This window comes from Chelonia mydas, chromosome 2 (assembly GCF_015237465.2).
Source record: "Chelonia mydas isolate rCheMyd1 chromosome 2, rCheMyd1.pri.v2, whole genome shotgun sequence".
Classification (NCBI taxonomy): domain Eukaryota; kingdom Metazoa; phylum Chordata; order Testudines; family Cheloniidae; genus Chelonia; species Chelonia mydas.
The window spans coordinates 163003310-163019175 of NC_057850.1; the positions used below are offsets into that span (position 1 = coordinate 163003310).

The 15866-nt window shown below is 41.9% G+C and overlaps 1 protein-coding gene across 19 annotated transcripts in view; it reads left to right on the plus strand.

The window, feature by feature from the left end:
- TNS3 (tensin 3) overlaps window positions 1-15866 on the plus strand; it is a 340704-nt gene that overhangs the window by 150544 nt on the left and 174294 nt on the right. The gene's annotated exons all lie outside the window — the stretch shown is intronic.

Below are 15866 nucleotides of genomic sequence, written 5' to 3' on the forward strand. Positions count from 1 at the left end.
TCTGGCCTGGATACTCACTCCATATCCCCAGAGTCCGGCCATGGCCCCCCGGCCCAGACACACACATCCCCTCACCCACAGAGCCCACTCACACCCCCTCCCCCCAGAGCCCAGCGGCTGCCCCCACAGCCCAGACATTCACACCCCCTACCCGTCCAGTGTCCATCCGTGATCCCCCCAGCCCAGACATTCACTCCCCCTCTCCCCTCCCCAGAGGCCACCTGCAGGGACCTCACATGCTTCCCCCCAGAGCCCACTCACACCCCAGAGCCCAGCTGCGCCCTCCCCTCTCTCCCCCAGCCCAGACACTCACACTCCCTGCCCTCCTAGAGCCCAGGGGTCCAGAGGGAGAAATAGCCTTGTCTTTTGTTTTTGAGCTGGGCTCTGCCAGGTCCAGCAGCCCCTAGTGGCAGCCAACATCTCTGCAGCCCATTTCTGTGGGGGGAAAAAGGAAATTCTGCATGCCCAACATTAATTTCTGCAAAATTCTGTATTGCGCAGTGGCGCAGAATTCCCCCAGGATTAACCATTTGGTTCCCACACAGAAGTAATTAATGCATGGTTCTAGTATAAATTATTAAATCCATCTAACCTAACATAGTTCTTGCCAGCATAATCCTCCTGGTGGTTGATACTGAGTACTGTAATTCAACTCTCAGTGGCATGTTGGCTGCTAGATTGTTGAAGCTAATGAAATTTACATACATTTTGTTTCTTCTGAATGTGGAATTTATCAAGTATTTTCAGCTTGAATGTCTGTTTCCAAAGAAGCTCTTTCTCCCAGTTTCTAATAAACAAGGCATCTTGAAGCTTAGCAATGACATCAGGGCCCTCATGTATCAACTCAGTGCAGCTGTTCAGAGTTTCAGGAGCTAAAATATAAGCCAGCTGTTGTTAGGTGTTCACATACTGCTTGCTTTTCATTGTCATTTCAGTTCCTCTGACTTGAAAAGGGAGATTTTACTATAGCTTTTATAATCCAACTCAAATGAAAATAATAACTGTTCTTTTATGCGCTTTATTTAATTGGATTAGATCTGATGCAATTGATTTTGCTTACATTTTTAGGGACACTATATAATGGATGGTAGGAATTAAAATTGATCTTGAGTGGTCTCATTTTATTTATTTGTTTATTTTGAAAATTAAACATGGTTGAATTTTATAAAAAAAGATTTAAAATGAAAAAAGAATCAGAAGCATGCATGGCCATATACACTATGGGTGAGAACCTTGCCCTTACTCTGGCCCATTTATATTGGAGGGGAAAGGAGCAGAGTAAAGGGACCCTTAAATCCTTAGTTGCAGCCAGGGGAGGATTTTCCAGCATAGGCACTGCCTTCTAAGAACCCTGTGGCGATTCCCAGCATATAGACAAGAAGGGGATTAGGAAGCATGTGTTGGGGACGGGTCCACAGCATGTAGCATTGCAGAGATTCTGTGCAGTGCTGCGACCTACATGGCAGCATAATTAGATAGGTCCCCCAGCCTCTCCATCCTTCAGGATTGGGATGGTGCAAAGGTGGCGTAAAGCCACCACAGCTCCCCCTTTCTCTGTGCTGTGAGTTCTGTGCTGTACCTCTTAGAGGCTCTTAGCACAGCATCTCGCCTAATGCAAGGGTTCTGAACCAGTCTTTGGAGGGCAGTTTGGCACTCAAATATGCAAGGGATCTGAAAATCCTACCCGAGCTGTGCTGGTGCACTGGTGCAATCTTATCTGAGTGTAATGTCTCAGTGGTTAAGCTGTTATGTAGAGGTTTCATTCAGTTGCTTTTAGGAAAGAACACTGTGATGGGGAGTAATTGGCTTAAAGGTTATGGACAATGAATGTTGGTCAGGGAAGAAGTGAGAAAAAATAGAGACAGAAAGATGTCAATGAAAAGAAAATAAATTAAAAATCAAAATGATACCAAGGTACAAAATGATCTTCTGTGCTTCCTTTGAGAAGAGCTTGTGTTTAGTGTAAAGGGAAATCAGCCATATAACCGAATGAACTGCTTTGACACAACAGTCAATGGAATATATATATTGAGTTACAGAATTATTGTATGTTCTTGTGTATGTCCAGGTCTAGGAATTGGTATCCTGCCTGGCTGTAAAAGTTCTTGGGGGCGCCCAGGACTGAGAGTCACCTACCCCCCTGCAAGAGGGAGACTCGCTGGTGCTTAATTGGGTGCTAGCTCCCTGACACTTCCAGCCTGTTAGCCACCCAAACAATCTTCTTTGGGCTCTACCAGCTGTTCCCTTGCCTTGCAGGTTAACAGTAGGTGTATCCCAGCCCCTGAGCCCCTTTGAAGCCTTCCCCCGTAGTATTCAGCCCCTTATCCACTGAAAACCGATAGTAATACCAGGTCGGCTATTGCCAAGGACAGTGTACACACCAGCTTGTTTGAGTCAGCTTAGGATCCACTTCTTGCACAATATCATAGCACTGAGCTATATTTATAGTGAAAACAATCATAAATTTATTATCAAAAATTAAGATTTAAGAGATTGTGAGTAACCATCTGTCTAAGAAGCTGTTCTCACCCTAAATGTCCTTAGCAGTGTTTCCAACCAAGGCATAGTTGGGATCCCATTTTCATGAATGTAAACATGCTGTCTGTTTACCTCCTTGGTGCAGAATAACAGGTTTTCTTTTTGTCTTCCCCTTACATTCCCAAAAGTTTATTGTCTGCCTCCAGAGACAGGGCAGCCCTCTGTGGCTTCCTCTCCAGTATCTGGCCTCCCCTTTGGCTTCTCATCCCTCTGTTCACTTCACACGTCAATGGAGCCTCCATGGAGCTGACTTACAATGCTTAATCTGCATGTGAACGGAGACAGGTGAATTTTTCTGGCAGAAAACTGTTTATCAACTTTGCCTTAATACAGACTGTAAAAACACATTTCCAGTATATGTACACAACTCCTTGCATAGTTTTGGTACATACATTTTATGACACTATTCATAATCAGTTTGACACGGCTTTCATTTAAGACCTCATATGATATTCTTTATGAATAAATATTATGAAAGTGGTGTGCTAGGTGTAGTGAGTTTGTCAGGCCTGTTAGGAGTTGCTGTTAACGACCAGTGAACCATGTGCCAGCTGGCATGAAAGGGCCTCTGGGTCACACTGGCCTTGAATAACCATCTTGTCAGCTTGCTTGAAGGAAATCTTATGATCTTCAGAAGGAAGTTACTGAACAGTTGATGAATGCTGAGGGTGGAATTTAGACTCCAGTGGTGTCCATAGCACTCTGATTTAAGAAAGCATTTATGTTCCGGTGTGGTTAGTTTGATAGGTGGGTTACCTGCTCAGAGGAGATGTGCAGGGCTATTCTGGAGTTTAAAGCAAAGTTGATTCTGTCAAAGAATTCATTTCAGAATGGAGTTATTACTGTTTCATAGCACAGCTCCTTCCCATGTTCATCAGCGAGCCTCAGCCACAGGCAGAGATGACGCGTGGGGGAAGGGGCATGCGGGGTCACATGCCCCCTCCCCCAGATTTGCTGCTTGGCTACTGAGCATGTTCACATGCAGTGAGCATGCTCAGTAACACTGCTGAAGCCAGCTGTCCTCACTCTGCCCCCCCGGCCCTCCCCCACTATCGCCAGACACGGGTCATCTCTGGCTGAGAGGGCTTTCTCTAGCTGACATCATTGTCCAGAAAGACTTGTTCTAGGAAGAAAGGGGAGTATCTATCCATCCATCAGCAAGGGACAGTGGGCTCAGTTAGGCTGAGGATCTCCCCTCAGAGACAAGTGACAGCATAGCCCCTTAACACTTTCCCAACCATCCTAACCTCTAAGAGAAGTTCTCTTTCCTCCGCCTTTGCGTTGCGCAGTGTGGTAAAGGGTCTTTGATGCCTGTAGCTTCTCTGAGCCTTGTGCAGGGGATAGAGGGAGAAGAAGATACTCAGGAAGCTTATTTGCATGAGCCGCTTGTCATCTAAAGGGGCTCTGGGCGTGACCTGACGACAGAGCTGCTCTCTGCTCCCTTGACCCAGCCCAGACATCCCCAGAATTGGTCAGTCTGGTCTGGAGCCCAAATACATGGGTGTACTGCTTAATATGGCCTGTAGTGCAACAGAAAAGAAAGGGAAAATTTGGCCCTTAAACATTCTGTGGTTTTACTTGAAGCTCCAAGCATTGTTCAGTTCACCCATTGCTAAGAAAATAAAGAAGGCAAATGAATTATTTTATTTCCAGATCACTTCTGGATTCTAGGAAGTATTTTTAAAAAAATCAAAGATGCACTGAGAAAGTTAATTTTCGTCCTCCCCCTGCAGTGGTTCTGTTGTCCTTCGCTAACAGCCTGCCAGGGTACTGTATCTTTAAAAAGAAAAAAAAATCAAAACTTGATACCTCTGAGGCCCCTCAGACATCCTGTTGCATGTCTTGCATTAACTAAATGTGACTTAAAGCTTGAACCTTGAGGCGCACATCCGCTCACATCTTAAAATGACTCCATCAGTTCAATGGGCCCTATCACTGTTTGGCTTGTCAGGTTTAAGGCACAGTTAACCAGTGATGTTTACCAGGAAAATCGTGACTTGACTTTTGCACCCTTCATCTTTTTGTCAGCTAGTTGCCAAAACATTCTACATACCTCGCAGTGTTGCCATTTTGACATCACTGTAATAAATAGCTGTTGTAATCGTGGAAGCTCAGAGTGCGCTGACCCAGCTATGTATGCTTTACTGTAACCTACCCACAGACTGAACTTTATGTTTTGTATGGAAGTTAACTCTTTTGGTTCCTTCTCTTTCTGTTTTCTCCAGGTTTTCTCACTGAAGTAGCTCTTTATCTGTGCTGCCAGTTTGTCCATCTTTGAAGGGTGGCACCTTCAAATTTCAGGCTTACTTACCAAATAATCACCCCCATTTGGACCGTGAGCAGAACCTGTGCTCTGGTCTCATCCCAAAAGGATTGGGGAAGTAAGCAGGAGAGAATGGGACAGAGACAGGAGAGGAGAAGGCACAGAACATGAAAGATAAAAATAATTGGGGGGAGAAGAGTCATATGAGAACAGAAAATGTCTTGAGGAGAGAGAAAAACTAAAGTGAAACATTTAAAAACAGTGACAAAACCAGCTCAAGTTACTCTGAGTGAAAACATATTCTGATGTAGGAGGAAAAATGGAGGCTAGGAATGGGGGGAAAAAAGAAAGGGGGAGAAACCCAAGGGAGAATATTATTTTGTGTCTGTAGTTTAAGGGAAGCTTGGCTGTTTCTACCAAGAACTTCTTAACCTAGCTTTCCATGTGGTTATGTGAATATTTGCCTCCCAAAACTTTTGACGGATTATAGATCACCTTCATTTCCCTTTTTTGAACAGCTGTGACAGTCAGGCTTTTTATCCTCATCCCATTTAATTTACTTAAAAATATCTCTTCCCATGAAAAATATAGAAGCATCTCCACGTTCGCATAGACTGCAGTCTGTCCATTTTTAATATGACCCTGGAACAGATTTTCTTTGGACGTTTTGACTGAAACACCATTTGTTGTACGGTGATAGCCTCAGATTGCAGCTAAAGGATTGGCCTCTCCAATTTCATTCTAAGTGGGATCTGAGTACTGGAAGATGTGGGATCATTAACTTTCTTTAATCGGGTGTGACCTTCAAATCCTGTGGGCTATGATGACAGTGACCAAGCTGCACTTAAAACTGAAAATGAGCAGCTATTCATCTCTGCCAGATGTGATGCTGGATTCCAGCTGAAATCAGTAAATATGTCACTGGAAAATTGTATCAAATTCTTTTGATTGAACTGAATTTGAAGCAGCTATGGCTTGTTCGTTCCTTGAATGCTATCGTTGTTTTTTTGTTTTTTTTTTTCTTTTTCTTTTCTTTTCTTTTTTTTCCTGTAAGAGAATTTTAGAGCCATAAAAAACCTAGGTACAGAGAACTAAGGAGTGATCTAACTAACCATACTGTTGATAGGGACATATTGTATTCCCACCCCCCTCCAGATACTAGGTCCAGTGCCCTCGTATGTGGCCATAACCCTCATAGGACAGTTGAAACTCCATGTGTTTGCACTTGCAGGTTCATTCTGATTCTTTTGTTTGAGGAGTTGCTTCCTCTATTTCCACCCCAAAAAATCAAGGGGTTCCACCACTTGAGTTTGTGGATTCCCTGAGATGCTCACAGATTTTAGGTGATTGATTAGAAGCAGAGGGCATCCAAGCAAAGGCACCTTCCTTCTGCACAGGTACCAAGCCTTTGTCTTCTTGTTCTGTAGGACAGCACCAGTCTCTCCAAAGCCATGTTGCCGAGGATTCCCTCAGCTTGTTGCTGACCCTGGAATCCCCTACCACGGGAGGGTCTACAGCAGGTGTGGCCAACCTGTGGCTCCGGAGCCACATGCGGCTCTTCAGAAGTTAATATGCAGCTCCTTGTACAGGCACCGATTTCGGGGCTGGAACTACAGGCGCCAACTTTCCAATGTGCCGGGGGGTGCTCACTGCTCAACCCTGGCTCTGCCACAGGCCCTGCCCCCACTCCACCCCTTCCCATCCCCTCCCCTGAGTGTACCGTGCCCTCGCTCCTCCCCCCTCCTCCCAGAGCCTCCTGTATGCCGCGAAACAGCTGACCAAGAGGTGCGGGGATGGAGGGGGAGGTGCTGATTGGTGGGGATTCCGGTGGGCAGGAGGCACTGGGAGCAGGGTGGGGGAGCTGACGTATTACTCTGTGGCTCTTTGGCAATGTACATTGGTAAATTCTGGCTCCTTCTTACCACCTCCTTCTTGTTGACCACCCCGGCCTACAGCATGGAAAGGGAAACAGCAGTAATGTTGCTGCATTCTGTGGTTTGACTGAAGGGTTTGGGGAGTGGGAATGGGGATGATGATACCTGACAGAGTTAAGATTTGACTCTCCAGTGCCTGCCTTGTCATCCATTCCCTAGTGCCAAAACCTCCATGGAAGGCTTTCTTTGGTGTTAGGAGTGCATGTCACAGAGGTGTCATACTCCCCTTTGATGTAGCTCCAAGCATGGGGCTCATTGTATTGTATTTGAAGTGGTAACATTTTTGTGTTTATTCATCAGTATTATGATGTCGTTGACTATTGTAAGTGTGGAAGTGAATGTGATCCAGACTATATCACACAGACATAAAAGTCAATGTAGAAAAATAAATTGAGCAATATAAAGATGTGATGAGCAGAAAACCAGACATACTAGATGTTCAAATTAAATGACACAATTAAAGTGTGGTTGCTCTTTTGGGATGCATATATCTACGTACAGTAGTTCTGAATTAAGGAGGGAACAGCGAAAGCAGTAATAGTGACACTTTTGACTTGATCATTTAACCTTTTTCTAACAGTCTTTCCCCCCCCCCCCCCAGATTTCCCATTGCTGTATGTGGAACCATTTCTAACTTGGCTTTTTTTCTCCCCTATCTGGAACCGCACTCTTTGTACAATACAATGATGTGTATCTAATAAATGTAGTGCCACACTCCAGGTACGTTGTTTGATCTAAAACCATGAGATTCTACTGCATGAGCTAAAAGAGCTCTTCAATCTCGTAGCCTGAAGCCACTCTTAAATCTCTGTGGGTCTACAAATAAAAACCCAACAAGATTTCAGTGTAGTGCCTTTGAAATATGTCTTGCAGTTTATATCCACTAGAGACATGTATTACTTTGGCCACCAGAGGGAGTCACTATTGTTCCATGAAAGCTATAGAAATATATGGAGAATTGCAAAGAGAATTTAATAAAAAATGAAAGATAGCAGCTATAAATGTGTTCATGTCCTAATGCATCCTATGCAATATTCTAGTGTGCATCCAAAATGCAATGAAAATCAGACTCAGTTTGTGTGCTTTGTTCTTCAACAATTATAACAACAAAAACGGAATTTTCCTACTCTTCAGTTAAAGTGTCTGCACAAACATTACATCTAGCAAAATGTTTTTGTATTTGATATTGGCATGAATAGAACTGTAGTAAACTACAGAATAATAAAGTTGCAGTGCTTGTCAGGGTAGTTTCCCAGATCCATAAAAATAGTTCCTGTTCAGATAATGATTGTACTCTTTTTATAAGTTGGCTTCAAGTTCCTATCATGATTCAGTTTGGAATATAACTGTTGCAGTACTAGAAGAAAGCTGATGCCTTTCTGTAATGCTAAATGTAGATGATTAAGGCAGCAATAACTAAAACCTAAATCCAGCAATATGATGCATTCACTAGACACAGTGCATTTCCTCCCCCCTTTCTGTTTTCATGGTAACATTTAGGGTGTGAAGCATTTTTATGCATGGAACAGTAACTCGTTTCAGACTGTTTAGTGGCATTCGTATTCTTATGCCGCAGGCAACTTTCATGTACATTTGCCTTTACTAGGCATGCAAATAGAGTTACATGCTCTCTGCTTTGCTGTCCATGGACCATTTAGAATGAAAAGAAGCATGTGTGATCTAGGCAAAATTCTTCATTCTGCTTTTACAGCATTATTGTCAAATCAGTCCATGTGCAAATGTTCTCTTTCTGGCAATGTACAGAACAAGAGCAGGACTGCAGCATTGATTGCAGGATTTTGCTTTTTAAGCATATTTTTGCCCTCCTTTTAAAGTATTTTCGAATGAGTAGAGTGTCTGGAGTATGGGAAGGAAAAGCTGTCTCTACGCCTATCAGTTTCCCAATAAAGTCTGTAAAATATACATCAGCCATACTGTGTGTTGTGGTTTTTTAACTTCAGCAAAATATACACTCATAGATGTTCAGTAAATACAGATGTTCAGCTGAGGAGGGCTGCTACTTGTCTTTCAATAAAGAAAACCAACCCCTGTAACATTAACTTTGGAGGCAAGTTTTGTTCTAGTCTAAATTAGTTTAATAAATATAGGTGTTGGTGAGCAAAAGGTTTCTTAACCTTCTACTTGAGGGAGCTAAGAGTGGATTAATATGTTAACTTCAGATTAAATATTGACAAGCTAGGCTCAGCGATGACTGCTTTATTGTATAACTGTTGGCTCTGTTTTACTCAGTGTTATCATAAAATGATTCCCTCAATCAATACCACCTTATTCTACTTTCTCTGCCCTCAGTCAGTGTTTTGGTTGAGGTCACATGCTGATTTAACTTGTCAGACTTTTTTTTCATAGCTGCCCAATAATGTAATAACTACCTTAGGTAGGATCTCTAGTTGACTTCTCTACACTTAAAAATCTTGAGCTGTACTTCTGGCTAGTTTCTAAGGAGATGATTGCATACAAGTAAAATTTTACTAACATGGAGTGTGTAGGTAAGGGGGGAGAGTTGGACTGGTGGGTCTGCTTTAACTGTCTTTGCTCCAGTTCATCATGTGCTGATCAGACAAAGGTTGAAGCTCATGTTCATTTCCTGAAAAGGACCATAGTATTAAAAGCTAAGGTTAACCATATAGAGATGGAGAATGCTCCATTCTCCTTACTTTTCAGGTGTCTTTAAAGCAGCAGTCAAATAAAAGGAAAAGCAAAGTTAATCCCATTAATCATCTAAATATTAACAAAGGTGAGGGAACTTTCTATTTTTTCAAATGAACAAAGAGGACAGGGGATCTCCCACTATATTCACTTGAAAGTGGATGCACATTCCTTGGTCTTATCTTCTCTTTTGTTGTAATTTTGTATGTCTTTGATTGTCGTTAAGTCAACTTAACTTGATCCATTGTTTTGACTTCATTAGCCAGTTTCCTTTAGGAGTGGAACTTTTTAAAAAATTTTGTGATCTTTTCTAAGCATTGTTGACAGGAAGCAACAGATGGCTTTTTTAATACGGAGTTGGAGTGTTATTCTTGAACAAGTTCCTTCCTTGTAAACATTTCTGTTAGTCTCACACTTCGTGTAACAAATCCCTGCTTAATCTTGTACTGAATATGAATCTAACCATCCTTTGAATGTACTTTGTATAGGAAAAAAGTGATGTATTGTGTTTGCTGCCCCTGAAATGCTGTTACTGGTGATGAGCATGTCACGGGTGCACATGAATACAGATAATGCATTTTAGGAAGAAGATACAAATATTGTACTTTTGGTGTGTATGATGAGAAGGATTATGTTAGAGTGAACTAAGACCACTTTATTCCTGAGTGAGAGCATCCATATGGGGGTTTAACATGCTTTAATTTATGTGCGTTGACTTGACACCTTTAGTTTGCCTTAACTCGGCTGAGTGACCTGTGTAGATAAGCCCTTAGTGTCTCTGTGCCTCAGTTCCCCAACTGTAAAATGGGGGTAACAGCACATCCCTACCTCATGAATACATTAAAGATTTTGAGGTGTTCAAATGTTATGGCCACAAAAATACCTTGCATATATAAAAATAATCTGAACCAATTGGATTGCATTGAGAAAATTCTGGACTCCTTTTTTGCAGTTCCTCTACCCATCACCTAATTCCATCCACTAAGTTTCTAACAACTTCCCTGCCTCCCTTGAATTCTTAGTAGATCTGACTGAAAATATTCCATCAAAACCATTTTTTTTAATGGAACATGACCTCTTTTTATTTTTTAATCCTGAATTTTTATTTGAATATTTTAATTTTTCTAAAGACCAACCAAACTCCCCAAAATAGTCAGTAAAATGTGGTTAAATATTTTTGGTTTTAGGGAGAAATGCAAAGGTTTTAGGTTTTGGTTTCATTTTTTTTCGTAGAAAAAATGAAAAATTTAACATGAAAAATTTTTGAAAAAAAAAAAATTCCAACCTCCCCTAAATTTCCCACAAAGAAACTGGCATTTTTGTACCATCTCTTCTTCTTTGGTTTCCTCCCCCATCCACAAACACTCATCACCTTGCCTCAGACTTCTGGTTTGCTCCTGAAAATCCTCACTATCACCCTCTTTCCACATACTACCTTCCTTGCTTCAGCCTTCTGGTTCAGTTCATGTCTCCATGCTCTGGCTTCTGCAGACATGATCATAGCAGCTTATCTTTATGACAAACCTTCTTTTCCTTGTCCTCCTCTTAGACTGTAAATAAGGTGGCCTCCCCTTAAGGCCTTTTGATCACGTGGCCAAGGGATTCATAACTGACAAGGTTTCTGTGTCTCAGTGCTGGCCACTGTTGTCTCTCTCATTCTTATCAAGTCTGGGGCTTCCATGTGGACAACTCCAGAATTTGACTATTTGCATATGAGATGTGACTGGAATAATATTAGGGTCAGCAGAGAGATTCAGAAGCATTGGCAGAGGAAAGCTCCTCATGACAAGATTAGCAATGCCAGTGAGGTCTAAGACGGGAGTCAGAATGCGAGAGGAGGTGATGAAAGTCTGGTGTCTGAAGGTGGGAGAGTTGCATCAAAGAGAGATTGTGGAAAAAGCACGAAGACTTGGTGCCATTGTGGGCATTGAGAAGGAGTGAACTGAGACCCAAATCAAAACCTAACACTGCTGTTTACCCACCCAAGGGCAAACCCGAACTCCAGCTGTGAGGCCCTCAGCATATCCTATTGTCTGGATCACTGGATCTGAGCCAGAACCTATTTACTATCGGAGAAGTAATCTATTTAACATTCTTAGAAAGGATGACACTGGGATATATTTGAGATGTCAAATTAGCCACTAACCTGTGAGATTTTTATTACCCTATCAAGGTATCAAATTGTTTAGTTCTATAAATGTGAGTGGCCTATTAAAGCAAGAGGGGCAATTTTCTTTCAACTTCTGATAGTAGCCAGAACTGTCATTATCTACTGCATAAAGCTTAAGACCAAAATTTTCAAAAGTGAATAGGGATTTTAGAGGCCTTGCTTTTTGGGTGTCAATCTTGATTTTCAGATGTTCAGAATTTCTTAAGGTATCTAAAGTTGGTCATGCAAAATCATTAGCTCCTTTTGAAAATCTTAGTTTAAATTCTTTGGGTGAAATCTTGGCTCTGTCGAAGTCAGTGGCAAAACTCCCATTGACTTTAATGGAGCCAAGATATCCCCCTTTGTCTGTCTGTGTGAAGCAGGTCTCTCTAATTTGCATGATGTTGATGACTACTGGATGACAGATGGGAGAGTCTGATTGCTACCACTTGAAGCTAACAGTGGCAATGCATCTCCTTTCCTCTCATTCTTTTTTGAGCCTTATACTCTGTTCTGCTAAGTATCTTCCCCATTGCTCTCTCTGGTGCTACATTGTCTCTTCACCCTTCTTCCTCTGTTCTTGTCATTCTGTCCTCTATTTGCTGTTCCTTATATTCCATTGCCTCTTTCTTCATCACTTCCTCTATTGTTCCTAAGGTCTCTCTTCCACCACTCTGGTTCCCACGGTTGCCTTTTCCATCTCACATCCTGCAGTCCTTTCTCTACTCTCTCCCCACTAAACCAGGAGGACAGAGGGAATGGTTCTGATGCTGCCCTCTGAAGCAGATAGTCCAGAAGTTGCCTCCTCATTCATCACACCCTTTGTTGGCTTCTCTGCTCCCTCTCTGCAATGCAACGCACAGAGAGAGAGAGAGAGCAATGAGCAAGGTTGCTCAAAAGCTGGCTGCTCAAAAACTTAGAAGCAGACAAGTTAAAAATCCCCTCCTGACAGTTGGCTCGGAAGCCATGAATGTCATGCTCAGTATGTGGGAGCACTGGCTAAACAGCAAGGCCTTCCTATGAACTGTCAGATATTTGGCAAGTCTGGCTTTTGGCCTTGTTTCACATAAGACAACACACACACACACACACACGCACACATCTTTATTATGAGAGGGTCGGTACTGATTTTGGTATGGATATCTGGCTTGTGATGGGAAGAGCAAAAGAGATGATGGAATTCCCCAAGCACTCGACTAGCGGCATATGTCATGTAAATACAAAACTGTAAAGATGGGATCTGGAAAAAAAAAAGTGTGAGCACAAAAATTGCATATTCACCATTCGTAAAAACTTGACATGTGCCTGTTTATCTCTGCAGATCAACATAAATTTCCATCTCCCTATAGTCCCTTTCTGACTGAGCATTTTAGCTAGGGTGTACATCAACAGATATGGTTAAGGTTGCTGTAGGTCTCTATTCTAATTATCCTTTTTCATTTGCTTATAAGGACATCAGACGTTCATAATTGCTGCATGATATCCAGTGCTGAATTATTAATGGCATGATGGCTGCAAGTAGATTTCTTTGACACACAAGTCTGTGCTGGCATGTTTCCAGAGTACGAGAATCTCAGACAAATTGTGCCCAATCATTTTTCAACACAGTATCTAAAGGAACAGATTCCATACCATGGTCTGACCCCTTGGAACTGAGCTGGGAACACAAAGATGCTGAAAACAACCCAGAGCACCCCCCGGCTGGGGATTCCTCCAGAGTTTGGTAGCTGGCATAGCTGGCTCCACCTGCTCCTGGAGGATCCAACACAGAGATCATGTAAGGGGTGTTCTTGAGAGACGGGGGTGTGGCCAGCGGGCTACTGCACCATTCTCCGCTAGTATATGGTCTGCAGGGAACCACAGGCAGGCAGCGTACTTTAGGGCATGCTTAGTTTATGGGAGAAGACCTTGATTTTAGTTTCATGTTTGTAAGGAAGAATTGTAAGAAAATAGAATTTTAAAACCAATGAAAAGACACCCTTGCTGTTACAGCTGCCCTGCCCCGCCTATCTCCTGTATAAAAAGCTTCTGTCGCTACTGTTGTGCATCAGTTCCTATTCATATTAACATCATTCTGTGGAAAGGTGGGGGGTCTTTTAGCCATTTATACACGGAATTACCCTGCATGAATTTTCAGTACAATGACTGCTCTGTTAGGGATTTAATTTTTTAATAATAATTCAGATAATTATTTAATAACAATGACTCTGGTTATCCTTGTTGTTACCAGTGTATCAAAGGGTTCCTTGTTAATCTTTATTGAGCTGTGAGAGTGGTTATGGCTTAGTGCAGGATGTATGTGCTGTCAAATTCTATGCAGGTACATTAAGTGGGTACTGTTAATAAGTGTATTTTACGTACTTCAGACATTAAACTGCATTCGCAGTTAAGATAAAATCTGAATTTCTGGCAGGATTATATTTCCTCTTCCCTGAAGATGGTAGAAACTCTGCCTCTAATGAGAGAAGACTCTGATCTCCAGTGAGTGCCCAGCAAAAATAATAGAAAATAATAAAACTGCACCTTCCAGGCCGAAGCTGCTCTCATTTGCCAATCCGTGGAGTCAGATTTGCAATTCTCTCCCATTCTGATTCTCTTGTGACTTGGTTGGGTGGCACAAGTTCCTGGTCATGCCAGTATATTGGAGCAGTTCTAATCTCTCTTGGGCAGTGGCTGGTACTCCTAGCCTTGTGCAAACATTGTGTTCGTGTGTTTACATTTTGCAAAGTCTTTACAGTTAACACTGATCAAGTTGCAAGCTTGTTCAAAGTCTCGAAGTTGCAGTTAAACTCATCCCAGCAAGGTGATTCAACAGAAGGAATCACATTTTCTTTTTCTTCTTACTGTGCTTGTGCCATTTTAAACTGGGCTGAGTGTTTTCCTAGCATCAGGAACTGGTCTCATTGGAGATATGCTTGAGCATTGGAACCATCTTTTTTCTTGAAGAGCTCTTTTCAGATTAAGTAAGTGTCTCAAGACTGAATTCTCTTTACTCAACCCTGAGTTAGTGCATGGTTCTGTGTCAGCAAGTGCTATGATGGTGAGAAGAAGGGTTGTGCTGCCTACTTTCATCTCCTCATTGCCGATCCCTTTAGTCTGTACTTTAATTGGAGAGAATAAAACTGAACTTGCAATTGGATATCGTATTGTTTTGCATTTCTTGTCCTAAGCTCTTGTGAAGTGTTGCTGAGTGCCGTTGAATAGCTGCCACATTCTACCCCAGATGTGACTGCATTTCAGTGGTGGATGAAGTGATCCCTATTCTGAATAGCGTTTGCATATTGGGTTCACAGTTTGTGTAGTGATTTGGGATCCCTTAGGACAGAAGGCACAGATGAATATAAACTATGATTATAAAACTCTTATTACAAAAGGAAAATATCTACCTTCACCTTTTCTTTGAGCTCTCTCTGCCAGATGTCTGAAATTGACTTTGCAGATATTACCCAGAATCCAGTTTCTTTCCAGGATGTACGTCTTTCTAGGGGTTTAAAGGTTGACTGCTGTTTTATGCATGATGGGCTCTTTATACATTGGCATTATTAGTTTAGTTTAAAAATTGGTAAGTTTATCTCTCTAACCTGTGAAGGCTGCTTGGCTCAAGTAATTCTGATATGTGTTGAGCAAAATAAAATGTTTCTGCCGCCATCCTATTGTAACCTCGTACTGCAAGGTCGTTAAACTGGTGTATCTTCTCACCTGAGAGGCCAAATTCTGCCCTGAATGCAATCCTTTACAAACACATTATAGTCACTGGGTGTGAATCACCACTAGTTTCAGACTAGTGTAACCTTATTGATTATTACAGTGGCATAAGTCTGGAGTAATGCTGTAGTGAGTTAAGCCCAGTGAGTCAAGGCAGAATTTTGTCCATATTGATTAATAGGCTAGCTTTAATTTTTATAAAAATAAAAAGAATTTTAAAAGTTGCTAATTGAGCTTATTTCTAAAGCTGTGTGTGTTACCCCAAAGGGTAACACCTAACTTCCCTCCTTAGGACGCACATATATATGTGTTTTGTATCTGGTAGCAACGAATGAGTGGGTGAAAGGGTAAAATGGGAGTTGCACAGCTAAATCACGCATAACACAATGAAACTTCTTGACATTGTTTTTCTGTCTCCAACGTGTTAGTCCTCTCTTATTGTACAAGTAACTGTATGCCAGAACTTTGGAATAAGAGAGCCCCTGTAGTTAGAAGAACTCAGAAGCTCACACAACGTAAGATGCATTTCCATTTGTGTGTCTGTCTCAGTGACATTTGCTTGTTGATAATACTGCAGATCATTTCTGTGCCTGAATGATTTATTTTGTTT